We start from the raw sequence: 27,913 nt of genomic DNA, 5'->3' as shown, positions 1-27,913 counted from the left end.
GCAACACCTGAAGGGTCTGGCACGAAGCAGGCGAGGTCCTGCCATCTCAGAGGGGAGGGCACCTGCATCAGGCCAGACCCTGCTGTGCTGCAGCCCTCGGCACAACACTTCGTTCAGAGGGGGAGAGCCCGGTGCTGACCTTATCAGCTGCATCTGGCAGACCATGAGCACGTTTTTCTTATTTACTTCATCAGTGGTTTGAGCTGAGTCCCCACACCAGCAAGTACAAATCAAAGTAGTTTTTTTATGTTATTTTTCCATAAAAAAAAAAAAAGAGGTTGGAGGAACTGTTGTTTGCAAAATACATTTCCTGGCAGCCAGACAGGAAGATAAGCTTTTAAAATTTCCCTTCTAGACATAAAATGCTAAGTGTTTAAGCACCAATTAATTACTAATCAAAAAATACACTCATACCTTCAAAGAGCACTGTAAGGAAAACACAAAGGATCATTAAAATAAGACTTCCACTTTAAAAATTAAATTATTCAAAGAGAGTTTTCTTGCATGGCAGAAGATAAGGTAAAGTAACATTTCTCATGCAATTTTGGGATAAGAATTAAAAGCAGGAAATAAATCAAATAGTGAAAGTGAGTTCATGTCTCTGTAGTAAATACGGTATAGAAATTACCTGGATACAAAATTCTCTGGGCCTGTGCAGTTTTTTATATAGGGAGATGACTGTATGAAATCTGTCTGTCTTCTTTTACTCCATTTTGCTTTGTGTAAACCAGTCTTCTTTTTTGGCCTCTCAGACCCTTTTCAGACAACATCTAGTTTCTCCTAAACTACTGTAGGTGGATATATTTGGATGTTCTTCTCTCTAATATCCAATGCAGGAATTGCTACTTTGACTCCTTGGGATTTCTTCACACCTCCTTATCAATGACAGTTCCGTGCTCTTCTAAGCCAAGTTCTGCTGCAGCTGCACCGTCCTTGCATTTATACCACATTTTCCTCTCTGTCCTTCCAGTTGCATGGTCAGCGGAGTTCATGTGCCTGGTTCATTCCCATGCCCGTGCCAAACACGGTTATTCAGGTCTGGATCATAACACTGGTAATACAATTGTAACCACATCCTTCAAGCCCCCTTCAGGAGCAGCAAGTTATAAAGACAAACTGACTGAGTGCAGGGATAATTCCAGATTCACCCAAAATGTATTATTTATGACTAAATCAAAAGGAGACTGTGAGATCAACGCAATGTTCCTTCAGTGAATGTGCAGATACAGTACATGCTATGGAGAATGTGAAGCCAGACGGACTGTCTGCATTGGTAAAAGATATGATGCATTCACTTAAAAAAAATAAAATGTGGACGCTTAGTCACAGGCCTGGATTTAGTGAGAGGTCTGGGAAGAGGAAAAAAGTAAAGGGCATGAGACAACTGAGAACTTCAGAGTCTGTTATTGCCTTGCTGCTGGTACCACCCGTCATGCCCATTCCTGCACAAATGATGTGGCAGTGTCTCAGTTTACCTTCCTTCCTCTCACAGCTCTGTCTCCTTTTCTTGGATTTAAAGAATCTTTTAAGATTCTTCAGGAAAGATCAAGGTTCAGGTCTTCAGGAAGGGATTTTTACCGTCTCTGCAGAATTGCCCCACCTGCCTCTGGACAGCACAGTTAATCTCTGAGGGCCAGCACACACTTTGGCTGGAAGATAAGCAAGAAGGAAATCTGAGACAAGGAAGAAGTAGAAAAGAGCTGGGGGGAAGGGAGTATTACAAAATGGGAGTGGAGATTAGGAAAAAAAAAAAAAAAACCAACAAAAAAATACCAGACTTTTTGCATTTACTAAAAGTCTGTTCCAAAACCATGGATGGCCCTTTTCCCAGAGAGTCCTGGTATGTTTATATATGTTGTATATACGTATAATATACATCCGTGTTGTACCTCTAGCAACCATAATGAAGCAATTGCGCATGCTGGATATTTGGCACAACCGTTTTGCTGCTACACCTGCTGTGTGACTCTGCTCCCTCTCATGGAGTCCTCACCGTAACAACGCCCTTGAGAATCCACTCTGCAAAAAGCACTGCCTCTTCCTCAGGAGCTGCTGAGCGGTTTCCTCATTCTGACATTTGCTATTTATTGATCCTTGCCTACACCGTCTTCCCTTACATTAGGAAGGTGGTAATGTAACAGCCCGTTTACAACCAGTGCTGTATTGTACTGTAGTAACAGAGGGATGTGTTGAGACACGCTGACTCTTAAGACCTAGAGAAATTCCCTTCTGTGCCTCGCAGCATGTTTTCCAATTTAACTCTCAAGCAGACCCAGTTAACAGTAAGACCCTTCCTTTATACAGAAATGTCAAAGTGAAACCAAGATTCAGTGAAAGAAATTAAGTCAAGGAGAAACAGAAAAAAACCAACCAGTCCAGAGAACACTGAAAAAGTTCACTAAGGGGTAATAGGCAAATTGATGTGGAAAAGGAGACAAAAACAGAGGGGAAAAAAATATATAAAAAATAAACCCAGAGAACAGGGGACTCAGGTCTAGAAGACAGAGTTGGAGTTAATAGACTGAATATAATCAGAGAAATTACACACAAAAGGTCCATATATCATCAGGCTGGGAAAAAAACCAAAACTCTACAATAATGAAAAGCCTCCCAAAATACCGCACATTGTAATAGGATATTGGAGTAAGTCAGTCAATTAGAAACGAGTCACAGTTGAAATATGCAAAGGTATGCAACACCTCAAGGGGGACAGAAGACGATGGTGGGTATTGAGCCTTTTTTTTTTCTATTTGGCAACTTCTTACCACTTGATGGCAATGAGTTTTGTTGCACAAAACATGCCAGCCATACAGTAAATGCGCAACACTTGAAAGGAAACATACTGCATATTTTTCTGAATGGCAGATTTGACTTCAAATTGTCTTTTAAAAATGAATCAGTCTATAGCAAAATATACTGTGTGCTAAATTCTACTGAAAGTAGTCAGCCTTACAGAATGTTGTTCTTGGAGATTATATATTTCCCTACCATTTGCCCTAGCTATCAAATATTAGTTGAAGAATTCTTTTTTTCCCTTTACTACTCACTTTGTGCATAGAAAATCCAACAGATCTAAATGTATTATTACACCGAGGTAAGACATTGTAGGAGAGTCTGTGGCTTAGATGCAAATTTTAGTCTGGAAGGAAATAATTGGCAATAAATAGATATTTCCAGAAGTCCACTGGGATTGGTGGAAGTATTTTTGCACATTTATTCTATGGTCAGCCTAATATGATCAAGGTAGGGCTTCGGAGAAGAGGAAAACACAATTATACTAGCCGACCTCAAGATGTATTATACCATGCTCTCCTAATGTCAATTTAGCACCAGCTTTCCTTGGTAAAATTTTTAATTATTTGAAATGAAGTCTAACTCTGGATGTTTAGAGAAAATTGTTCATTAATTCAAATATTTGGAAGAATCAGTGAATATAATGTCCTTTAAAATGACACCTGTGACTTAACTGTAAATGAGAAAAGAATACTGGAAAATTCGTATTGGTTTTCATATTGGCATCCTGCTTAACAAAACTTCACTGTCCACTGGAGACTTCAGGGGGTCAGTAAAACAGAGGGTGCCTCTGTGCGTATTGCCCCTACCCTGAGATAAGTCTGCTTTCCTCCTTCAGTGTAGCAGTTGTAAAAAATATCAAGTCGTATGAGTATTCCTGCCTGCTTACATGACACTGGCAGGCATCGGCCAAACAAAAAATGGAGACTCTGGGCTCCTTTAACACCTACCAATCAATGATTTGTGTCATTGCATAGAAATTATTTTCATTCCCCACTGACATGAAATGAAGTCTAAGCAGGTACAAAGGGAGATGTGCCTCTGTCCCAACTGCAATCTCAAGAGCAGAATTGATTAAATATATTTATCTTAAAACATGTCAGGTTTTCAGCATTGCTAAGTTATTTCTAGAGATGCTCGAGTTACATTTCCTATCCTGTGATCAGCTGCATCCCTGAAGCAATCTATCACCCCTTTATTTAAAAGAAAATATTCATGAGCAAAGGTGGTGTTTTGAACACCTGTACCCCCTGAAGAACAAGAGAACTCCAGGCATCAAGGCAAAGCATCAAAAGAGGCAGCAAACCAGGAAACTGCAGTTTAACAAGGGCACGTGAGATTGAACTTCAGCTGAATGAGATTCTCAGTCCAGGGCCTGATTACTTGATTTTGAACGAGTTACTTCTCCCTTAGGTCTCTCTTTCCCTATGTAATGTTTACAGTGTAAACATGCAAGGCAGGCAAAGTGGGATGTGGGACAGGCCCTAGATGCATTTGTCCGCCCCAGCAGTGCCATTATCTGGATGGGGAGCTCTGTATTATAAACCCCCAAAAAACACAAAAAAGCAAACATGGGACAAAAAAGTCTAAATCAGTTTACACTAAGTTGAACTTGTAAGCCATCATAATTTAAGTAAGTTAAAATCTGTAGGGTTTCTTAAGACAGCCAGGTCACTGAAGTGCCTACGGAGCACTGGGTCTTGAGGTACACTAAACAGCGTTCCTCATCACAGGAGAATTTGTCACGTAACCAGTCAGTCCTCGTGGGCATGAGGGATTTCTCTCACTGCCTCATAATAAGAATCTGAGGTGGAAGAATGCAACCTACTTCATTAAAACAAAGGGAATGCAGTGGTTGTAATCATATCTGCAAAGAGTAGCCAGGCTGCTGACTGTTACACAGTCCACCAGCACTGGAAACACCAGAGTTATTCTCAAGTTATTCAAACACATCCAAGCGGCAACTTCTACTAAGAAGCCTTGCAAAATCCCAGCAGCAGCCACTGAGCACGTTACACTGGAGATGAGTTAGGGTTTAGACTCCTTCCATACTTCATTTCCGTGACATACATGCTGAAAATTCCTCCAGGCAAAAGATTAATGCATGCAATCCTCCATAGCAGTGCGTATAAATTACAGGGTTTGTGCATCAGAATAATACAGAAAACAAAGATGGAGATATAACTTCTACAGAGTTGAAAATATACTTTACTGACACCACTTCTGATAATCTATAACTTTGCTAACTCATCTTAACAATCCCCTCCTGTGCCATTATATAAAGGCACATGAAAGCTCTATGGCTCCCCAATTCCTCGCATTTCTCCAGAAGAAAGATTTGTACTTTAGCCTGACCTCTGCCATGAGTAAAAGGTGTCCATAATGGTAGCAAAAATGGAAAATGCAGAGGGAAAAAAATAAACTCTCCTTTACAAAATGTTTCTTACCCCACACGTCTTCAGGTACCTGAAGGAAGAGACCTGCCAGCCTTAATGTGTTGCCTGGACAGTTGGCTCAATGGTTTCACCTACTGCCCTCCCCATTGCAACATATCTGTCTTTGGCCAAGACATCATCAAAGATGAATCTGGAGAATGAGGGGCAAGACCTAAATGAACTCTTGTAAATTGTATTTGTATCATTGGATGACAATTCCATGTTGCTACCACCCAGCCTCCACCACCCCATCATCCAGAGATAATGCCACGTACTTTCATTCAGTCCATTCTCATCTTGCATTTAAAACTGATTTTTTTCTACAAAGTATTTCCCCATTATACATGCACAGGGAAGGAGAAAGAGCGGACTGACTTTTGCACAAGCAGAGATGTTCCAGGGCAAGATTATCATTTATTTATTGGTTTAAGTCTGAATAGCTTTATCTGAGCTAATAACTCTTCTAAGTTCGTTCTGTGTGTGATTTACTCTGGCAGACAAATTAGTAAGTGTAAAGAGATGGATAGAGCAGCCAAAATCTTTTCCATTTCAGTTCCAAGGGAATATAGCTGCTGCACAGTAGCAAAACATTGAATAAGAGAACAAAAGTTCAAAGCTAAATAATTGAAAACTTGGTTGGGTAAACCCATCTCTTTTGCTAACCAACCCTGTGTAAGTGTTTTATGAAAAATACAGAGCTGAGCTCGGTTCCTGGATAAAACCTATAATTATTTTATAAAGACATATAGTAATTGAGGATGATTCAGAGATAGCTGAAGAAATAGCAGCTGTATCAATCTTCAGGGAAACAGTTCACAGACCTACATTTTTAAAGACTCCTCAAGGGCAACTGCTAGCTATAGCCCATCTGTTCATAAAAATCAAAATGAGAAAAAAAATCAATTATGATTTAAATTTAAATCAGTTTTCAAGCCCAAAGCTTTTAAATTTCTTTGTCTAAGATCGCCAGCACACAGGCTCTGTATTTAAGACCTGTGTGATCTATTGGAAAGAATGGTTGGCAGGTCACACCATTACACGTTCAGGTCTCTCCTTTAGGCCAAATTTGTGAACGTGACTGAATTTTTGCCCCTTTTCCTGCCACTTGAAATGGTATCCTAAACTTCAGTTTCCGTAGCCCGGCCAGCATAGCAGCCTATAGCCCTTTTTTCTCCAGACGCCTCCAGGAAGGTAGTTTGCTGCCCTGGCTCTCGGCCAAGGCAGGCTTCTGCCCCCCAGGGAGACCAAGTGGCAGCTCTCTGGATGTGTCTCTGTCCCCTCACGTTTCAGAAGCAGAGCGCCCTGAAAATCGAGTTCCCCATTCCTAGCTCAGATCAATGAACTGTAGGAAGAAGCTGGATGAAAAGATAATGACAGAAGTGAAACAGGGGTCACATCAAAGATCATTTTGCAAATGAACAGATTGGTTCATTGTCTCTCAGATCATAAGACACTGCGCATAGTTATTAGTAGGAAGCAGAACTCATAAAGACAAATTGATGGGTATTCTCACATGCAAGGGATGCAACTTGGGGATTAATAGAATTGAATTTGCTGTGGCAGCATAAACATCAAATTACATTTTTGCTGTGAGAACAGCAGCGCTAAGAGCTAATAACATAGCAAGACCTCTTCAGTGTTTTTAATTGCATTAGCAATGCGAGGTCAGGTACTTGTCCTTTTGTGAGATCAACTTCATGTTATTAATCTGCAGAGAAAACTCGGCATTCAGGTGGATTTACCAACATTGTCTATGTTACTTGAAATATATCCTGCAAACCCTGTGGAAGCAGGGAAAATACTGTATGCAGCAATAAAAACTGCAAATCAAACTCCAAATTTCCAAAGGGACTAGCAGAACTTCATTGAGTTCCAGTGAGAGATGAAGATTTACATCAGCTGAGAGCTTGGTCCATTATTTCTGTAATACTACGTAAATCATCATAAAACATGACAGATGCAGCATTAATGATGAGCTTCTAAAACTTAACCAGGGTCTCCCTCGAACCTTGCTGCTTCACTCAGTGCTATATATGGTACTTCTGGAATAAACTGCTCTTTCGTTCCAAATCCATCAAATTTTCAATTTTGCTTCTCCTTGAGGTGATGGATTTTTGGCTGGGACAAACTTTATAGTCTGGTCCTGGGCTAGAGTTCACTCAGAGAGTACAGCTTTCCTCCGCTTCTCAGGAGGCGTGAAATTTGTGAGAGAGGCGGGTAATCTGATGGGCAAACAAATTCCCTCTCGCTGAGCCCGGAGGGTGAACAAGCTGACACTGGATGAGGATGAAGGGGAAATCCACAATAATGTAGAAGGTAACGCCCAGAACCAGCTTTCCTATCCTTTGCCCTCCAGGCAGCGAGGAGAAGGGTGTGCAGAGAGCGCAGGGGTGGCACTTCCACACACCTCAGCAAGACAGCAGCTCTGCCTGCAGTACCGCTGAGCAAAGGATGGGCACCTCTCAGTGCAGGAAGAAACACAGCACCTGCTTGTGCGAGGAGCCACTGTTTAAACAAGCACCAACCATTTTAGGAAGTAAAAAAAAAATAAAAAAAATAAAAAAAAAATACACTAACTGCTTCTTAATGCTTTGAAGTAGAACTGCAGCACATCCCCTCTCAGACACAGCGAATTTCTCCCCTTCTCCCCCCACTCCCAGGTGGCTGAATGGCCGGTTGTGCAGAAGCGGTTACCTTTTTCAGAGGAGCTTGGGAGGCCCCGTGAAAACGGCACCTGCACTGAGGATCCCATGCATCCAGAAATCCTGCCACGCTTCGCCAATGCTGCGCATCGGCTTTAAAAAAATCGTACCGTTCACAAATAAAACGAGGATTTTTTGAACTGGCGCTTGGATATTATCTTTAGAATTCTGGTTTTCACATTTTCTGTAGAACAGGGAGCACTGGGAGTATTTTCCCTGTAAATGGGCAGGCTTAAGAAAGAAATCACAAATGCTGAGACTTTAGGCTGCACCTCACGAGAGTCTCAACGTGCTGCAAAAGCAAGCAACAATGTTGAGCAGCCACATAACAAGTGCGGCTGATTTCAGTGCAAGTATTCAGTATGCAGCGGTGACTGTGTGCACGGGTCACCGTGAAATAGTACGCGTTACAGCCGTGCAGCATTGGCATATTAATTCTATTGCAGACAAGAGTACTAACATGGTCAAGTCACTTACGAATCACTAAATAATTAACTTTTACCACCAATATACTTTTGATTAATCATTTTTTCCGTAACCGTTGAAAGTGGATCAGACCACAAACCATCAATATAGCAACTTTTTCCAGTACTTTGTATTTGCTTGTGAGATGAACTAGATAAATTAACTAGTCTTTTCTCAGATACAGTATTCATCGTTCAGATGAATAAGTGTCATTTAGATCAGCAACATTCTCCATTCTAATAGTTTATCTGAAAAAGAAAATTGAAAATAAAACATTTTTTCAAGCTACTTGTAAAGCGTGGGCAGTCTTGAGCTAAAAGGTGCTGACTCAATGACACTTTCATAGATGAGAATTTCCTCAAAGAAATGGAGAAAAATAGGGGATGGGGAAGAAAAAAATAAAGCACATCATAGGGCCAGATCCTGGCCCATGATAAAGCTGTTCTAGGAAAACATTGGTGATGAAGAGCTGATACAGGAGCACCTCACGATTGTTGGAATGACATTACCTCAGATTCACACCAATGCCAGCATCTGAGGGTGGTTTAGCAGGCTGCCTCCGATCCGGAGGCTAAGCCACCTATTCGGACCTAGTCATGTGTAGTAAAAGGCTGCGTTTGCTGTCAGCTCCAGGGTCTCCAAGACGTACAAAGCTATACCAAAGGCTGAACGAGTCCAGAAAGCTTCCTGCTGCTTGTTGCAAGGTGTTAGACTTTTGCTGCAACAGGCAAGCAGCTCCTGTAGCAACTATACCTATGCCCTCCCAAATTGACATACTTCTTTCCCCTCCAGCACAAAATGGAAGTTTCACAAGTAACTCAGAGAAACGAAGCTTCTCCTAAGAACTGTTTCCTTAGGGGACAACAGCATTGCTAGAAATTGTTGCCTGTGGGACTTGACCCACAAAGAACCTAAATGGTTGCAGATGGAGCAGATTTTGCATTTTCATTTGATTTCTCTTACAAATTTGTAAGAGCAATATTAATAGCACACTAATGGTAGCAATTACTATAATGAATGTAACAGCTGGTACCAGCAGCTGAGCATACGTTTCGGTTTTATACTTTCCATGTATGGCGTGAGGTGGCCCTGAGCAGTTGCAATCACTGTCTCTCACTTTTCCTCTCCGAGGATTCTATTTCCAGCAAGTCTGTGCTTGTGGCAAAAAGATGGAGAGCTACTTTTGTAAATATGTCACCTCTCGGGAGGTTACTCACAGCTCTAAAAAATAGGTAACATGTTCAAAGTATGGTCAGTCTCTCAACCTCCTCTGGTCCTCTCGATGAGTTTCACCACCAAAGCAAGTATCTTTCAGATGTGCGTCAAGCAGTTTGTTCCTCCTCTTCTTCTTTAAAGAGAAAATTGAGTTGAGGGACTCCTGCAATAGAACTACGAAGCAAGAAACAATTTTGGTCACTTGGAAATATTTACAAACAAAATGCATGTCTGGGCTCCCGCCTGCTCTACCTCTGAACAGATCCCATGAGGGTAAATGAAACAGAAACGTAGCACAGACACTACGAAAGGGCAGAAAGGAAACGCAGCCAGAATTTTAATTAGGAGTGTATTAGCTCCTGCTCTGTGGGACATGGGCATCTGGCAGCCATGAGACTGGTAGGTTTTAGTCAAACCCATATGCTGATGCCAACCTCCCCAAGGGCAATTCAATTCAGGGGTTTACCTCCAAATTCCCCAAGGTTGCCAAATTTGGCAGTCAGAATGTTTTAAACTTGGAATTCAAGCCTATTCAGATGCTTTACTGCATTCATATGCTTTTCATGCTAACACAGTCTAGGTACTGAGGAGCCTGAGGCACTTCCAAGCCTGCAGGAACTGAACAGAACGCAGGAAACAAAGGAAGCATGAAAGGCAGTGGGCACTTCTGGTATTCATTTTACATGGTGTGAAAACTTAAAAGGCTACAATGACCGTACCTGTCATCTGTTCACCTACTGAACATCCAAGGATAATATTCATTGAATCAGAATTCTTTGCTGCCCTACCTAAGATAAAAAAAGATCAGATTCCTTTTTAAACCAGGCCTCAGGCTCTTAATCAACCAATCAGCCAAAATACTACAGAAGTACTTTGTTTCTCCTGAAGAGCCACATGTTCTAAAATTACCTCAGACCTTTCTCAGAAGAAAAACACTTCCAGAATTCACCCAGTTCCCAGGGTAACGTCTGCATCTGGTATCACATTTGGACTTCACCTCTTGGAAACTCGAGTCAAAGTTGACTCTCATTGTCCCATCTTCTAAACCAACAGAACTGGTTACCCCATGCTCTTGTCCTGAAGGTCTATTCCAGCTTACGCTGCCATTATGAAATATGATGAATACATTTTAAAAACTCCTCTCTGTCAAGTGTTTAGGGCGTGAACAAAACATAAATTTTACATTTCAACTTTATGTGCATTCAGCAGGAGATTATGCAGCAATCCTCAATGTCAAAAGATAGAAAAGAGAATGTAAGGCAGAGAGTAAAGAGAATACACCAAGGTCATTTTTGAAGGGAAATTAATTTCCTAGAAGCAACAGAAGACAAAATACAGTTTTTTCATGCTAAAACACAGCTTTAGGATCTTTACTGTTCTGACATTGCTGGAATGCAAGTCTCAAAGTACAAGGCTCAGAAAAAAACAAAGACAAGTGGCATATCCATTAAGGTCTGCAAAAAACAAAGGGCCAACTTAAGGGCAATCTGTCAGCGTAACAGCAAAACAGGCACAGTTGCTGACTTCAGCGCAGAAGCAGACATTTTGAACAAATGAGAAGCTCTGAAGAAGAATTGCTGGCAGCTGTTAGAAGGACGTTAAAATAATAAAATCCTGTGGTCACAAGGGCAAGCGTTGTAGACACAGGTAAGTCATAGACTGTTTCAGGACACAGGTTTTTGAACCTGACAACTATAAGGGACACCTACAACGTGGTCTCACATGTCTCTGGGGCAAACACATGATCACAGAGAGAGACATCCTCAGGTGACTCAGCCGCCACCGTGTCATTTTTATACACCTTTGTCTGGCTTGCCTAATCCCAAACAAATCCTCCCAAAGAAAAAGCAAAACAGAAATCCTATTTCTGCTAAAGTCAGTGAGTGCCAGGTTGTTGGGAATATAGCCCTAGAAAGTGTTGGCTAAATGTTACCACTGCTATAAAGTCTTTTTTGTTTAATTTTGTTTTCTTTAAAGACGTGGAAGAAAGACTATGTTTTTACTTAGATTCTACAATGTCATCCAGAAATGTTATGATAGTGTGACCCCATTGCAAAATTGTGGTAAAAGCTGTACAACAGCAGCAGGTATTCTGATAAGTCTTACATCCTTGAGAAAGTATGAAAAACAAGATCAATAAATGCACGCTGAATTGTAACAGATCAAAAAATGCACTTGACATTAAAAATTAACATAAGCTTCAAGATGATTCTGCATGGCCTTTTCTATGGTGTATTTTAAAAGTACCAGCCATACCACAAACACCTACATCATGGGCAACTGTCTCACTGGGTTGTTGTGGGATTTTGCTATTCATTAAATGCTGAAAAGGGGGTGGCTCACAGTTCAGATGACATCTCATCCTTTTTTTCCCTTTCCTTTTCTTTACTGCATTATCTGCACAACAGCGGTGTCGCAGCCTAGTGGAAAGGCACCGTACCGTGCATCAGGACACCTGGATTCTTCTCTTGGCTCAGCCACTGCCTGACACTGACCTTGTGCAAGTTTTTAATCCTTATTTTGTCCATTTTGTTCATTCAGGACCAGGTTGGTCTCTGCTGCTATTAATGCAGCGCCCAGGGCTTTATGTAACCCAGCCTTTATGTAACACATTAAGACACGCTGTAAATATGCAGGAGGAACGATACTCCATGCGTTGCTAACAGAGAGGAACACCCATACGAGCTCAGGGGGCAGAGCTTGCGCCTCCGTTGTAAGCTGCTGCTGCGGTCCAGCAACTCGAGGGCCCCCTGCGATGCTGTGCGTCACACCCACAGCCAGGACAGGTAATCAATTCACCAGCTGTATTATCACTTCAGACCAAATGGAAGAGGAGCTTGGTGGCAAAGATACAGCGGGGAAGGTGGTCGTGTTCAAAACCAGATTATTTCCTTTTTATTCAGGGCCTTACGAATTTACTTGTCACGGTCCTAAAGTGCTAACACCACTTTCAGACAGGTTTGTAGGGGGAGCGCAATTTTCCACAGGCTAGAGAAGAAAGAATTACCGTGCATAATAATATTAAAAAAAAATAATCAAGTGCAGCATGTTGTTTAAAGGAGTAATTCAAATGAAGCACTAATACACTTGGTCGAGTTTTTAATTCTTTTTTAAAAATTCCATGTCCCACACTGGAGACATAGTAACAAAAAGCATGAAAGAGAAAGAGAGTGAAGGAGGGATGGGGGGGAGAGAGAGATGACAATGCCACAGACCTCAGTATTGATACTGTTATTCCCAACTTCACCCTGAATATTTCAGACACTCCCCATTTAGTTGTGTTCTGCTCCGGGTTCGTTCCTTCCCTGACTGATGTTCCAGCTACTGAAAGCCTCTGATGAAGGTAGACCTCAAGGGCTTGCCTGTGGGCTAGATACTAAGGCATATTCTTTTTAAATCTTGACTTTTATTATATTCTGACCCCTGAGACAGAAGAAAGCAACACATTAAATACAACATATTTCTCAAAGCAATAACTATGATCAGCAGAGAGCTACCGAGATGATTAGGGGACTCGAACACCTCTCTTATGAAGAAAGGCTGAGGGATTTGGGTCTCTTCAGTCTGGAAAAAAGACGGCTGAGGGGGGATCTTATCAACACTTACAAATACTTTAAGGGTGGGTGTCAGGAGGATGGGGCCAGGCTCTTTTCAGTGGTGCCCGGCAACAGGACAAGAGGTAATGGGCACAAACTTGAACATAGGAAGTTCCACCTAAACATGAGGAGGAACTTCTTTCCTTTGAGGGTGACAGAGCACTGGAACAGGCTGCCCAGAGAGGTGGTGGAGTCTCCAACCCTGGAGACATTCAAAACCCGCCTGGACGCGTTCCTGTGTAACCTGCTCTAGGTGACCCTGCTCTGGCAGGGGGGTTGGACTCGGTGATCTCCAGAGGTCCCTTCCAACCCTATGATTCTATGATCAGGAGTATGTCATTGCATAAATCCACCACTGAGTGACTCCCACTGGTGGGAGAATACATTTCTTGTCCCTAAATACAGTCGTAGACCATACCTGTGGGACTGTCCATTTCATTCTCCATTTAAAAATAAAAATGGTAGAGTCTCGCATACTTTTCAGAGCCAGAAACACTTGCTGAACTGTTGTTTCTTGTAACATAAAATGCAGTTTGAAAGTTCCTTGCTTTTGTACAGCTGATTACTCCCAGTGCCCTGCCACGCCTGCTACTTGTTGTAACACAATCAAATTTTGCCATGTGGAAAGATACTGTCCCCGTGAACCAAAGAAAAAAATTCAGTGAACCCAAAACCCCTCACCCAAGATAAAAACACCACGGGTTTCAGTCTTGACGTAAGAAATCGCTATGTTGTACATGCCGTCTACGCTTAGTTTTCAGTATTCCTTACGGGTATTTGTTCTTTATGTCATTGTCAAACAAACCTCTCAAAGAGAATCTTTCTGACCTTGCGATAAGCTGACCTTGCTTTGTTCTTTAATATATTATTTTCTTGCTTGCACAGCCAATTTTCCCGCTTCTTTTGGTCAATGAGCTCTCTCATCCTTTCCCATCAGTCCTTCCATTTCTGCAGAAACCAAAAAGACACAAACTAAAACTAAGCTTTAGTTTCACTTTAAATCATTAAAGCTGGGTTTCAGGCAATTTTGTGAAAAGTGTCAAAAAGTGTAAAGTGGCTCTCTAATTAAAAAAAAAAAAAAGAAAAACAAAAATTATGAGCATGAACATCAAACAGCATGTTTTTTCATTCCTCTATTTAGTCAAGAGCAAAGCTCTTGAGCTTTTTGTTTAGAAGATTATGTTCCTAATATCATGACTGGTATTTTTAAACATAGTGCCTTGTGACTTCAGACCCTTAAGTAACAGCCTGAGTGTCAGGTAATTTGCCGTAGGCTCTCTCGTGTGAAAACAATCTTCAGTTTTCCAACACGTTTTCACAAAGAATGTCCTTATTCCTGCAGTCAACATTTTTTGGTGTTTATATGATGTGAGAAATAACTTTTAACACCTGCAGGCAATCCTATCCGAGCTGCCCACAGTGACCCACCGACTATACTGTTCCTCAGAAAGTACTCTCACATCTGTACGCAAATATATACCAATAAGTTTGCACCACCATTCAAGATAAAAACATTGTACTACCTACAATAATAGCGCTAGCCGCTGAAGGGAGTGCAGCTGCAAGCTATTTTCAGGGTATTTTCAGGGTATATTACTTCTGGATACAGAGCTGGTTTAACCTTTGCTGACAGCAAGGGTGTCCGGATGTCTGAACTACATATTCTCCTTTTTCACTGAGGTGAAGACTATGGATGATGTCATGTAGCGGAGAACAGGGTGGTTTTGGCACAGGTATATCCAAAGGTAGTGGGTTTTGGCAAAGATCCTGTAAGAGTCAAAGACCTCAAGCATGTTTCACAGGAAAAGGAGCACCTTTTCTTACATACCCAATTTCACGAGGGACTGAGCTGAAAGCCCAGCTGATACTCTGCCAGATCATCCCCTAGGGTCTTCATCATGCAATTTATCCACTGCCCCAAAATCAGCAATGAAAAAAATCCATGCATTGTTTCTAAATTAAGTGACTTACTGATGTCTTAGTAACTAGCCTATTTTTATAATACAGCAGCCTAATGAATGTTGGTAGTCAGCCTGCAGAAGCTGGAGAGGAGAAAGGCAGCAAAGACCCATGAGCTGGAGCTCAAATGTCAAGGAGCACTTCTGCTTTCGGGACACGGTTATCTGAGCTGTGCGGTGCCCTTATTGCAGCCAGCATGGAGCAGTGCAGAAGTCCGCGGGAGCACCGGTCTAGGAAATGAGAACATAACCCAAATTCTGCCCTGTTACACAAGAAAAATATCATCACCAGGAAGCCTACTGAAATCAATAAACTTTTGCCAGATTTACACAGAGATAACAGGGATTAAAAATGTGGCCTCCCATAGTATATGCTTTCAGCAACGACCAGATGGATAGTGTCATATACAAATATCTGACTTGTTAAAATGAGGTTCAGCAATAAGAGGTTTTGGTATTTAAATGTTTTAGAACCAGGGTTCTAAATGCGTTTTGAATGCACATTTCATTCAGACTGGCTCAGTACCCTGGGACTTCCCAGTGCTGGCTCAGTATGGTGCAGAGATCCTTTGCAAGGTAGCAAACTCCTGCAAATAGAGAACCCCCAAACCACTGGAGCAAAATACAGCTTTTCCTACACATGGTGGTAATGGCCGTAACTGATGCATTACCATAAGAATTTTCTTTTCTCCTTTACTTACATTTTTAAATGGGTTATTGTTAAATACTATGGACAGTACAACATTATACCACAACTGGAGGGGGTGATAGGTGTGGGATTCAGTTTAATTTAAGCAAGAAATCTAACTTGTGTGGAATATTATTTTAGTGCTTTTTCTAGAAACACATAGATTTTCTGTCATGGATTGTGCAGTCAAAATCCAAATGCAAGAATATCTTTCCCTGAATATCATTGTTTTAATTGTGTTCCAGTGACTTAATATTTATGCATTTAGAAAGTAACTACTGTGGCATTTTAAAAGGTTCCTGTGAATGGTAAGCTGACAAGTGCTTGCATATCATTCTAAGTAAAACTACTTCACATTGTTCTGCTGACTATAACAACTATAATTACTCTTTTATTCAAAATGCTCAACATCTTTCAGGAGAGAATACAAAATCTTCCCTTAGTGTTCTAATGAGTCTGCTTTCCACTGGAGAGCAAAACCTTAAGTAGTAGAACATGTAAATTAACAGTATTCTAAGACTTGCCCAAAATAAATATCACCCTGTCATTTGCAGTTAATTTGACTCAGTCTGACAAAGCTGAGCTATTAGGCTTCTGGGTGCTGAGCCTGGAGAGAGGAAGGTAGCAGTGTTGCAAGCTGTGGATTGTGCTTAGACAATCAGTTACTTGTCATCCTCGCCGGGCTTTTGCTTGGCTTTGTCGCTATGCTCACTATAGGCCTACGGAGAAGAAAGATAAACCTGGGTGTTCATAGAATCATAGAATCATTTAGGTTGGAAAAGACCCTTGGGATCGTCGAGTCCAACCATCAACTCCGCTCTACAAAGTGCTCCCTTACACCATATCCCCTAACACCACATCTAAACGAGTCTTAGTTCAGTCAAACTATTAGCCATTTCTTTGTCCAAAAGTTGCATTTGAAGACAGCCACAATGTTCTGAAACCCAGCCAGTGTTTTGAAGTTACTCAGCAGCTCACAGGGAGTACTTCCCTGAAACCCATGGAAATATTACTGCTTACTTCAGAGCCGAGAAGTCGTTCCTGCTCTGTTAATTTCCTGTGAAAAACTCATTATGAGTTTCTGCTGCTTCCATTAACATTAGAAAAATACTTAATTATTTTTGCATAAAAACAGTCACTTCATGCAAATCAAGCATAGGATCACAGATTTTATGGACTAAATAACATTTTCAGAAATAAGTAAGTTCATAGCCATGCTTTTAGATCAATTTGACATAGAATAAAAATCTCATGTGAACACAAAATAAGATGTAGCAGTCTCTTCAGTGTCAGAACACCCCGTTCAGGCCACAAAAGTGAGTCCTAGTGGAAATTCGTTTTTGAGAAATACTCCATTACTTACACTAACAATTAGACTTATGATTATACGTTAGTGAAGTTTCAAAGAAACTTTGTGGAGGAGGGAGCCAATAGGTGGCTTGAAATTAACAGGAAAGAAATAGAACACAAAATACAAACACCTTTAGCTCAACAGTTCAATATATATTGCACTCATATTTCAAACACTGTGCATATTCCTAGTCCTCCCGTTTCCACATGGTTATAGTGAACTAGAAAAGATACTGAAAAGGAAATAAGATCAATCAGCAATTCTTTTGCTGGGAGACCTTGAGCAGGCCAGCTGCGCTTCCCTTTCTCGGTGGTGGGACATCTGGATGCTTCGCTCCCTCTCAGCCACTGTCGGGCAATTGCATCTGAACTCCTCTGTCCCCTCTCGGTTGCCCCAGTCCAAGAAAGACACTGGTGGGTGGGGTGTGGGCCCAGCCCAGGGTCTTCGAGATGGTGAGATGCCAGGCCACACAGCACACAAGGGCAGGCTGAGGCAAATCCTCTGGTCATGAGACATTGGCACAGGTTGCCCAGGGGAGCTGTTGATGGCCCATGCCTGGAAGTGTTCAAGGTCAGGCTGGATGGGACTTTGAGCAACCTGGTCTAGTGGGACATACTGTCAACCTCACCTCTGTGCCTGGGAAGATCATGGGACAGATGCTCCTTGAAGCTATGGCACATGGAAGACAGGGAGGTGATTTGAGACAGCCAGCATGGCTTCACCAGGGCCAAGTCCTGCCTGACCAACCAAGTGGCCTTCTGTGATGGAGTGACTACATTGGTGGACAAGGGAGGAGCTACGGATGTGATCTATCTAGACTTCTGTAAGGCCTTTTTCCCACTAGTCGCTCAGGTGAAGAAATGTATTTCAAAATTCCTGAAGGACCTCAAAGCACGTTACAGACCGTGAGTCAAACTCTCACTGAGTTTCCAAAGCCCCTATTTAATTCCCATGTGCATGCAATCACCCGCCTTGGACATGCCCTGAGAGCAGTGGGCAGGTACATGCTCAGCAACCAGCATGTTCACTGTGCTGTAAGAAGTCATTTTGGCCCATCACTCCAAGATGCTCACCTGCCCTCCAAAGAGCCACAGCAAATTATGTTTTCCCCCCCACGAGAAAAGAAAAATGTTTCAGTTGAAAAATACTAGAATTTGTTTCTGATCTGTGTCTTTGAAAATACGATTAAGAAAAAAGACCTGAATATTTATAATGAAGACTTCACTTGCCCCTGAAAATAGTGAGACAGTTGTGAAAAATAAATATATTTAAGGGCAAATTCATGCACTTAACTTCTCAGAAAAAGACATAGTGAAGCAAGGTGGAGAATTTCTCCTACCTCACTTTCATTTGTTAAAAACAAACAGAAAAAAAAAAAACCAAACCCCACTCAAAACAAAAACCCAAATGCTTTCACTCGTTCCCCCAAGCCAAAAAAAACCAACAAAAAACCACAGTGATTGGTTTCATATTTTAAAAATAGGTCGACTAATTATGGGAATGAATCACTACAAATGTATGTTTACATAACAGCGTATTAATGTTTGAATTGTTTTTTACAAATGCGTCAGCAAACTTTTCTCCTTTGCATGCACTCTAATGTTTTTCATTGGCCTAGACAAAGATTCCAGTTTTAAAACCTGCCTAGCTTAAGCTCAATATTTTCTATTTTTGACACACTAAGCAATCCAGATGGGTGGTTTAGAGCCTAACAAGCTTTCAAAAATATCCAGTTTCGTTTATTTCTGTTCTCCCCCTTTATCACTGCCAGACTGCAAAGAGGAATGGGAGCAAAAGTGTATTGCACAGAAGATTTAAGGATTGCTCGCAAGTTTTGTTTCTTCCTTTTAAACTGTACCGCAGCTATAAAAAGTGAATAATCAAGTGACCTGATTACCTTCTAGAGCTACAGTAATCTAATTAGTAAATCAAAATGATACACGCATGATTAAAATAATGTATGCGACAAGATCAATGTTACAGAAGGGTGCCATGCAAAAACTGTCCCTCCAGACAAAAACTGAAGTAAAAATACTTTCTCGGTTCCCAGCAACACTTAGTCTAATTTCCTTGCAGGTCAAGGTAGCCTAATTAGCTCTAAATAAGGAACACCCAGAAGAGTTTGTTCTATCATACATTTTTTAAAGCCTTTAAACATGCGGTTCACTCAACTGAACTCTGGATTTTGAAATTCAGGCTGTTTTGGCGACCATGATGCTGCTGTTTTCCTCATATGGAAAGGCGTACCAGCTCTTCCAACACTCCAGCTCTTGGCTGATGTTTCTTTTTAAATCTCTGTCTTGGTTTAAGCCCAAGGAATAAATACTTCTATGGCATGTTTTAATTGCACATCCTTCACATCCTCTCAGCTCAGCCCTTCGCCTGATGAAGCACCATCAGGTGGCACAACAGAAAAAAAACAGCCTGAATGCCAAATAGACAAAAGCATTTCTGGTGCTTGACTGAAATCAACACAGTACTCTGAATCTTGAGGCTTCTTCTGGAAAAGCAGCAAACAGGAACTCCCTTGCATTATGTGCCCGACCTCCATGCTACACATCTGCTGCACAGGGTTCTGCTTTCTTTAGCAAAAGCACCTCTTTATCAGGAATATTCAGAGGTTCTGCAGAAGCAAATAAGTGACAAAACCTCATCCTACATTTCTGAGTTGTCTGTGACAAGGTATCTACACCGCTGGCCCTAGTGGCCTTTGCAGTCCTGACTGCCAATAGCAGGGCTGCTAGTTAGGGGCACACATTTAGACACAAAGATGAGCCATGGCGTTCTCGGTTTGCCAAGGACAACCGCAAAAAGCAGATGTATGGTATTTCAGGCGGTGTTCGTGCACACAATAATATACTATACTGAAGAAAATCATATTAGTTTCCATATGCTGGTGTCTGCAAATAAAGAAAAAAGCACCAAACTGATAAAACTATTTCACATTTATAAAATATATCTAGAAGCATGATCCAAGAGCCAGTAAACCAGTGGTAATTAAACTGATATCTTTCAGCTCGGGCATCATGATGCAAATAAGCAAATGCTATATTTTAGTACTTGTGAAATGCTGACATGCATGCATAAATCAGGAATCACTTTGCCAAGCTGTTCTCATGCTCTGTCAATTTAAAGTGGCAAGAGCCTCATCGAGACAATCTTACAGTAACTGTCACTGGCCACAGATAATGCTGAATTTTTTCATAAATATTCAATATTTTGAAAAACCTGGATATCAACCAAAGTATGTATTTTAACTCCAAAGGCTTAGATGATTTTGGAAATAGCATACAAAAAGAAAGAAGACAGCATGAGGCATCTTGAAAAACCAGACACGGGCTTTCGTAAGTGATTTTTGCTTTCATTCCTACATAGTGCTACTGGCTATTACTGGTTTATAAGTATGACTATTTCTGATTTGTGTCTCATCAGAAACCTTCTGGGGTTTTCCTCACATACTTTCTTTTAAGTATTTCTCCATTGATTAAGTAATTAATTTTTTTTTTCAGGATGCTATTTTTCCCAATTTACAACAGTGAAAATAAGTGTCTGCATCCTTTGGTTATAATTCAGATGATACTGATCTGTAATTTTGGATATTCTTTATGATAAACTAAGTGCTATAATTCTCTGCACAGTTACAATTTTCAGCAGGAGGATTATAGTTTGTTCAAACAATTACATGCAAAAATGAAACTAAAAAATAAAAGCTATGAATAGCCAATTAGTACGTATTTCACATTTCTTTTTCTGTATTCTGAAGGAAAAAGACTCATCAAACCAGAAAGAATAACTTCCATTCTAAATTCCTATTGTTATCCACCTTCCAAACATCTAGAAGCTGCATTATCAGATGTTGCTTGAAGTTGTATAAATGAAGTAAAAAAAATTACATTTTTTTCTGATATGCAATGCAGCACCATTTTATGTTATACTCTTAGATGAAGGAAACTATAGAAACTACACAGCTTGGTTTTCTGAGGTACACTGTATTAGAATCCCACATAAGGATTTTCCATCCCGGTATTTCAGTGCTGGTAGTCTACACAGTTTGCGACCTGGCATACAAAAATTCAGCTATTTCACTAACTGCTTTTAACCACATTGCATTTCCAAATCAGCACAATCAATCTCTCCAAATTTTCATCATTGTTAGAATGGAATAAAAGAACTCTTAACATGGCCCTACTCAAATTGACTACAGTTTTTAAACCTAAGTTATGGTGTTTAAACATGTTTAGATTTTCATCATCTACGCATCACATTATCCATCATTGTAGCACCTACGCCTCGCCTAGTGTTTACAGTTGGTTTCTACTCACACACGTAATATTTTGTCTTGGATCAAAACTCTGTGGAGTGTCCAGACACCAAATTTGCCACTGTCTTAGGTAAAACAAGTTAATTTGCAATTGGTTAACTGGCATTGACAGAACTAAAAGTTGTATATTATGTATACAGTAAGAAGTGAGAAAACACCCAAAAGCTGTGGTGGCCTTGGTGCCCTCTGAAGTCTCCGATGCTGTGGAGACAGCCTGAACCCATCAGAGGACAGTTTTGCCTTCTCCCTCACCTCTGGGCACTGAGCCTGATGGGCCAGGGCAAAGGATGTGGCCCAAACCACCCAGGATGTGGCTAGACCTCAGAGGCTCCCGTAGCGCCGCGCAGGCTGGCTACCCCAGAGTGTGCGGAGAGCTGGGCTGGCCACGGGGCGAGCGGAGCAGAGGGGGACGCTGGACACCGAGGCTCAGCGTGAGCAGTCACACATTCACACCCCTGGGCCACTCAACTCTGCCTTCTCGGCACCGCTCCCTTGGTACCGGCACAACTGCTTGTTATGGTGAATATCAAATAATTAGGTTAAACAAAAATACAGGCAGCAGAAATTTAAATGAGACATTTCCAACAGACGATTTATAAGAAGAACCTGCAGTATGGTATTTCATAGGAAGCTAATGCATTTACCTCATTTCTTTGAATAAAAACATTCGCACCTGGTGTATTTATATTTAAGATTGCTTTGGGATTACTTAGTTAAGGTCATGTTTGGGAAAATGCTAAGAGCTGTCACCAGAACCAATGAAAAATATTTACAGAAAATTTTTAATACGCTTGAAAAGATAGAGACCACTTCGGAGAGATGCACACAAACTGAATGGGAATAGATCTTTTAAATACAGACAAGATTGAATATACAGTTTTATCTGTATTTTCTGACTTTTAAAGTCTTTTCAAGTCACTGGTAACAAAAATAAATAGCCAGGAGAATCATTAATTTCCAATGTTTTCCAGTTTATGCAAAATGGGTAACAGATTCAGTAACATGATTTGAACTTGAACAGAAATAGGGCTCTATAAATTTCATCTCATGCTCCTCCTTTCTCTTTCCTAGTCATATTATTCTTCCCATTAACTTTAATAACCACATTTGAACTGACATTGGCCAAATCAACTTCTTCACTGATACTTCTTAATAACCACGCTCGACGTGATCCTTGCGACTTGCTTATCTCTCTGGCACAGTTCTTCCAGTTCCAGACTGTCTGTAGAGAGCTTTCGCCTTCCTTCTCACATGCTGCTTTCTGAATCAACACATAAAGCTCTCTACTCCCATGATACACCTTCCCTTTTTCTAGCTTGGCTGAATCTTTTCTCACACACTCCTCTCTTACTGATAGGGATCCTTCCGTCTGTGACAGCCTTACTGTCTCACGTACCCTCACTGGCTCCATCCCATTTGAAGCTTCAGATTAATTTCTTTTAACCCTTAATCATAGATTGTTCATTGTTAAATTAGAAAAGCAGATTAGGACTTTTAAAACATTCCTTCAGTAATCACCTAAGAGATATCGTTATTGAATTAAGTTGTACATTTAGTGTTTGGAGTAGCCAGCAAGTTGCTTAAGCAAGAGTGAATTAAAGTTCTCAAAAAAAAGGCTGTCCTTCCCCCAAAATCCAAATTAAAAACTTATTTCTATTAAAAAACATTCTTTAAGTACTTTTGGATAAACATGAGGGAGCTAAAACACACAGCTTGTTTGAAAGCTGATTTGCATTTTACTTCCAGACCAACTGGAAGGGGAAATCAGAGGAAATCTGTGTGACCAGCCTTCAGAAGTATTTAAATCCTAGAACTACAAACTTATTTTGTCAAATGGGACCAGACATCAGGCTTCGAGTTTATTTGTAACAACTATTTATCCGTAGCTATGCATTAATTGTGTCTGGCTCATGAACAGAAGGCCATTTCCTCCTGTGTCATGGTTTCAGAATACCAAAATGGCTTGGTCCATATGGACACTGTGCAGGACAATGAGATGAGAGACTGACTTCTCCACATGCCTTCTCAAGAAGTCAAGACCCACCACTGCATAATCTAGTACGTTCTTCTGTGGACTGTCCTTTAGCCCTGGCTTAACGTTTGCTAGTGTAACATTTTGGGATGGCCTTCTCGCAGCATGCAGCACAGCACCAGCTCCTTTCTGAGCTATAAAAAGGTTCAAAACCAAATGCCTGAACCTTGCCCCTGTGGCAGCCATGATAGTCCATCTTCACCTAGCCTAAGAGAGGGTGGGAAAGCCACTACCATCAGTCCAGTGCCAAAAATGAAGGGGGTTAATGGCCAAGAAAGGCCAGATGGTCCAGTGTCCCCACTGCCCTGCTACATATCTGCTTCTGCCTGGAGTGGGGGCTTAGAGATGAGGCCATGAGAATTCACCCCGCCATATGTGCTTTCACCATGTCCTTCCTCTGCACCAGCATCCTCCCTCTTTTGCTGTTGGTTTTTGTAACAACGAGCATTTTCTACATATTTCCACTCCAGACCCCTGTAACACTTCTAGACAACTAACCACCCCGCTGCAAACCATCAGCTTTCCACCTCACAGGTATTTTACTTGCCTAACATCAACACCCACAATCAATCTTTCTGTTTCCCACTCAGACAGTTCATTAAAAGGTGCACTCAATAACCTGACATAAAGCATTTGCTGTATCTTTAAAGATATTCTGAGGCAGCGTGAGTGCTGCATCCTATTCTCGAAGTTAGAACTAAGTATGCTTTGCTAACAGAGATGACTAGAAATTTTTTGTAATTATTTAGTCAAAAGTAAAACATCTTCAAAGCAGCTAAAACCAGACAAGACATATAAAAGGACTGAGGACATTTGAAGGATATTGCATTGTTTAGGTAGCATATTCAGGTGATGGATAATGGAGTTTCCATTGCAGAAAAGCTGTCATCACGCTTTTCTGTGAAACAAATAGTATTTGATTGGCAGTTTGCTAACAGATCTATTACTACAAAAGAAGTAGCAAATTCTGAGTATGCTATTTTCACATTCTGGCCATAACTCAGCTATGCCAATTACAATACCGGAGATAAAGCGATCGGGGGTTTTGGGGTGGGTTTGGTTTTGGTTTTTTTTTTTCTCTAAAAAGACAATTAGGGCACAGACAGGCTTTGAATTACAAACAGCTGCTAATTGTTCTCTGGCTACAGCACAGTCTGGTAATCCACCCTGAGTTTTAAATCTGCAGTTATGACTAAAAGGAGACCGGGTTTATGGGTTGAGGTAATTCAACACTCATCACGCTGCGAGCTGACCACACATTTGGAGGTAGCACTGCATGAACCAGAGAGCACACCCACTGACCCCACATATTGGTTAGCCCCAACCCGGCCTGCCATCTCTTCAGTCCAGCTGGACCATCATCCCAGTAATAAACCTCTAGGCAATCCAGTCTGAATTTTCTGGCCAGTCTCCGTGTCCCCTGCTGGTCTGGCTGGAAGGGGTTTTCAGAGATAAAAGCAATTATTTTTTCAGCCAGCAGAATTTATTCTACAGGAGCAAGAAAAATCTCTGTCTTCTGCTTATGCATCTCCTTCACATCTGTGGGGCACGGGGATAATCCCCTCTTCTCAGAGGAACAGGGCTTTTTTATCTTTCTTCTAAGGTGGAAGCCTAATGGGTGACTAGAAGAAAGGCAGAGCCCTGAAGGAGAAGCAAAGCTTACAGCTTTGTGATAGCTGGAGAACCTTTCCCCGTTAGAAGCAATCAGTCATAGTCATGCACATGGGTCGCTGAACTATCAGTCTGCAAAAAGGAAAAGAGAAGTAAGCCTGTTGTCTCCCAAGAGTCACATGAGACATGGTGGTGGCAGTAGCTGATTTTGGTCCCATGGAAAGGAGCAAGAGTTGCAGAATTCCTTGGCAGTTGCAATACTGATTACAGAGAAAGGCAAGACGACTTCCCCTTTTTGAAGTTTTCACGTCAACAAACTGGGAACAAAACAAGTTTAGACTCATCTCTTATTTTCTTTATTGTTTTGCAAAACTTCCTTAGTCACAAATGACAGGCAGGCTCAGTATGATTCCAGGGTACTTAGGCACACAAGCTGCCAAAATGGTACTGGTCTCGTACCACGGGGTCCTCCAGACTTAAACACTTCATTGCTCATGCGGACAAATGAGTCCAGGCAGCAAAGCCATGAATACTACTATTTTGTATGCTCGTATCTAAGTTAGTTCTTTTGGTGCTCCACGAGTCCCAGCAGTGTATCATACAGACATACCCTCGGGGTAGCATTGCCTCTTCCTTGCCCTGTTGAAGGGAGCCTTCAGTCTCAGGGGTTGTAGTAGCAGGAACTGGGTCCCTCCGTGTAAGGAGGAGACAAAAAGCTGATGGGAAGGGGGAGTAATTTCCTAGGGCCTTTGGAGCCACCCTGCAGGCCTGCTTAGTAAGCACACATCGCCCCTGACAGACAATCGCCAATACATGGAGCAGTACAGGCAGGTTGACTTCTCTGTTCAGTATTGGCTACTTTTAATGTTCTGCACTCCTTCGCACAAGCACACCTTCTGGCCATCAGCCTATAGCAGGGGCCTCCATCTTCTGTAGTCAAATAAATAAATAGCTTCATTGAAAATTATTAAATTTAAAGCGTTTTTGCCGCCAGTGACTGGAAAAGTACTCCCCATGTCAATCACTTTTCCATTGAGGGGTGGAGTTTCATTTTTGTCTCTTCTCAGGGAGCAGTCAGATAAAGTCCAGGTGCCTTTTTCACAGAAAAATACAAATGCTTCAAAAAATCTCAAGTTTGCAAAGGCTTAAGCATGAAAGTTCCTAATTTGGTCACATCTTTTTTAGTCCTCTAAACCTAAAATGCATCCACCAAACTGCCTGATAAGCCATGTGCATGCTTTACTAATCCCACTTTTCATCTTATCTTGCTGACAAAATAGGAGCACTCTCAGAATGACAAATGCTATCTCACTTCTAGAAGTTGGCATTCAAGGTGACTGAGTGAGACACAAGGAGAATTAATTTTCTCTAGTATTGTTATGGCTGATTTCTAACTCAGTGGTGACACACAAATACCCAAGACATATATAAATGCCCGATAAAGGAAATAAAATTCTTGTCTCAAAGAATGAGATATTTCTGAAGGTGGCAATAAGAGTTTGGATGGAAGACATTGGTAGAAACATCTGAGTGAATTAAATAATGCACAGACAAAACAGCAAATTGTCTGATCTTCTTTAGAGTAAAAGTGTGTGTAGCCTGTATTCTTTATACCCTTTTTAAAGAAAGTTATTCTTAAATAGCGTAACAATGGGATTGATCTGGGTAACTTTACAAATATCGATTCATCCACAAGATGTGTAATATTCTACATTGAATTAGATCGGCTTTTTTCTGGACTTCGCTCTGTTTCAGACTCCCATGTATTTAATGAGGCTCTAATGTTCATTTTCTAACATGGCTTGATGCAATAGCGTGACTTGGACTTCTTTGAGTTTTATAAAACATCAACATGGCAGTAACGAGTAAACAAACATTTAAAAACAAACCTAAAATTTACAGCCAGCTCCTGTTCGTAGAGCCAAATTGGAGTTTCTTGTAAGCATGACTGCAGTTTCTGAGGCTACTAATCAATGCTTTCTCCTTATTATAGTTGTTGAGAGTTGCCGACAGCTTAATGAACCAAAATTTCAAGTCAATCTCAACTGAAAGTATTTCTGGTAATATAAGCACACCTGACACTGTATTTTCACGCAGCAAGAACTTTGCAGCATATTATTAATTACCATGCAACTGACGCTTCATTACAGTCACAGAGCATGTTTCACCAACGGTTAACTGAATGCTTTCCAAAGTACCATTTCTAAATGGCACAGAATGACACTGAAAAACATAGATTAGACCCCAAGATGTTAAGTAACACTGCAACTAGTGTTTTACTAGGCTGAACGTGATTTCCAGAATCGATAGCATGAAGAGTATTTGGTTTGCTGTTAGCATGACAGCTCGCCAGGCAAGTCACACAACCTCTTCTCCTGTAAGGGATCAGCAACTTCTAATACAGACAAAAGGTACCGGGCTGAGTTTCAAGCAGAAAGGAGCAGCAGGAGGATCTGGGGAGCAATCAGCTATGTGTGGCTTAAGGTGGCATTCCACCTTGATTCCATGATCTGACAGTAGATTTCCTTCAGAATACAGACATTCAGTTTGTCTGCAAGCCAGCTTGGTCTTCCAGAGACACTTCAGTGCTGCCTCCCCACTTGTGTTTTCTCCAGCTCTTTTCTCTAGGGTAAGCTTAAAATAAAAGCCCAAACCTGATGGTAAGGGGTGAAAACAAGGTGGTTCTGGCACTCATAAGTGATGTGAACTGGCATATGATTGATAACATTAACTTGATAAATTCCTC

At 41.2% G+C, this 27,913-nt stretch overlaps 1 protein-coding gene and 1 long non-coding RNA gene across 7 annotated transcripts in view; one reads left to right on the top strand and one right to left on the bottom strand.

Moving 5' to 3' along the window:
• TUB (TUB bipartite transcription factor) overlaps positions 1-27,913 on the bottom strand; it is a 155,749-nt gene that overhangs the window by 80,751 nt on the left and 47,085 nt on the right. The window lies entirely within an intron of this gene.
• The window catches only part of LOC141742769 (uncharacterized), a 43,201-nt gene continuing 35,616 nt past the window's right edge, over positions 20,329-27,913 (top strand). The window contains exon 1 of the long non-coding RNA XR_012586851.1: positions 20,329-20,547. This is a non-coding gene — a long non-coding RNA (uncharacterized LOC141742769). The remainder of the gene's footprint in view (positions 20,548-27,913) is intronic.

The sequence above is a fragment of the Larus michahellis genome, chromosome 4 (genome assembly GCF_964199755.1).
Source record: "Larus michahellis chromosome 4, bLarMic1.1, whole genome shotgun sequence".
Classification (NCBI taxonomy): Eukaryota; Metazoa; Chordata; class Aves; order Charadriiformes; family Laridae; genus Larus; species Larus michahellis.
This window is presented reverse-complemented; position numbering and strand designations above follow the sequence as displayed.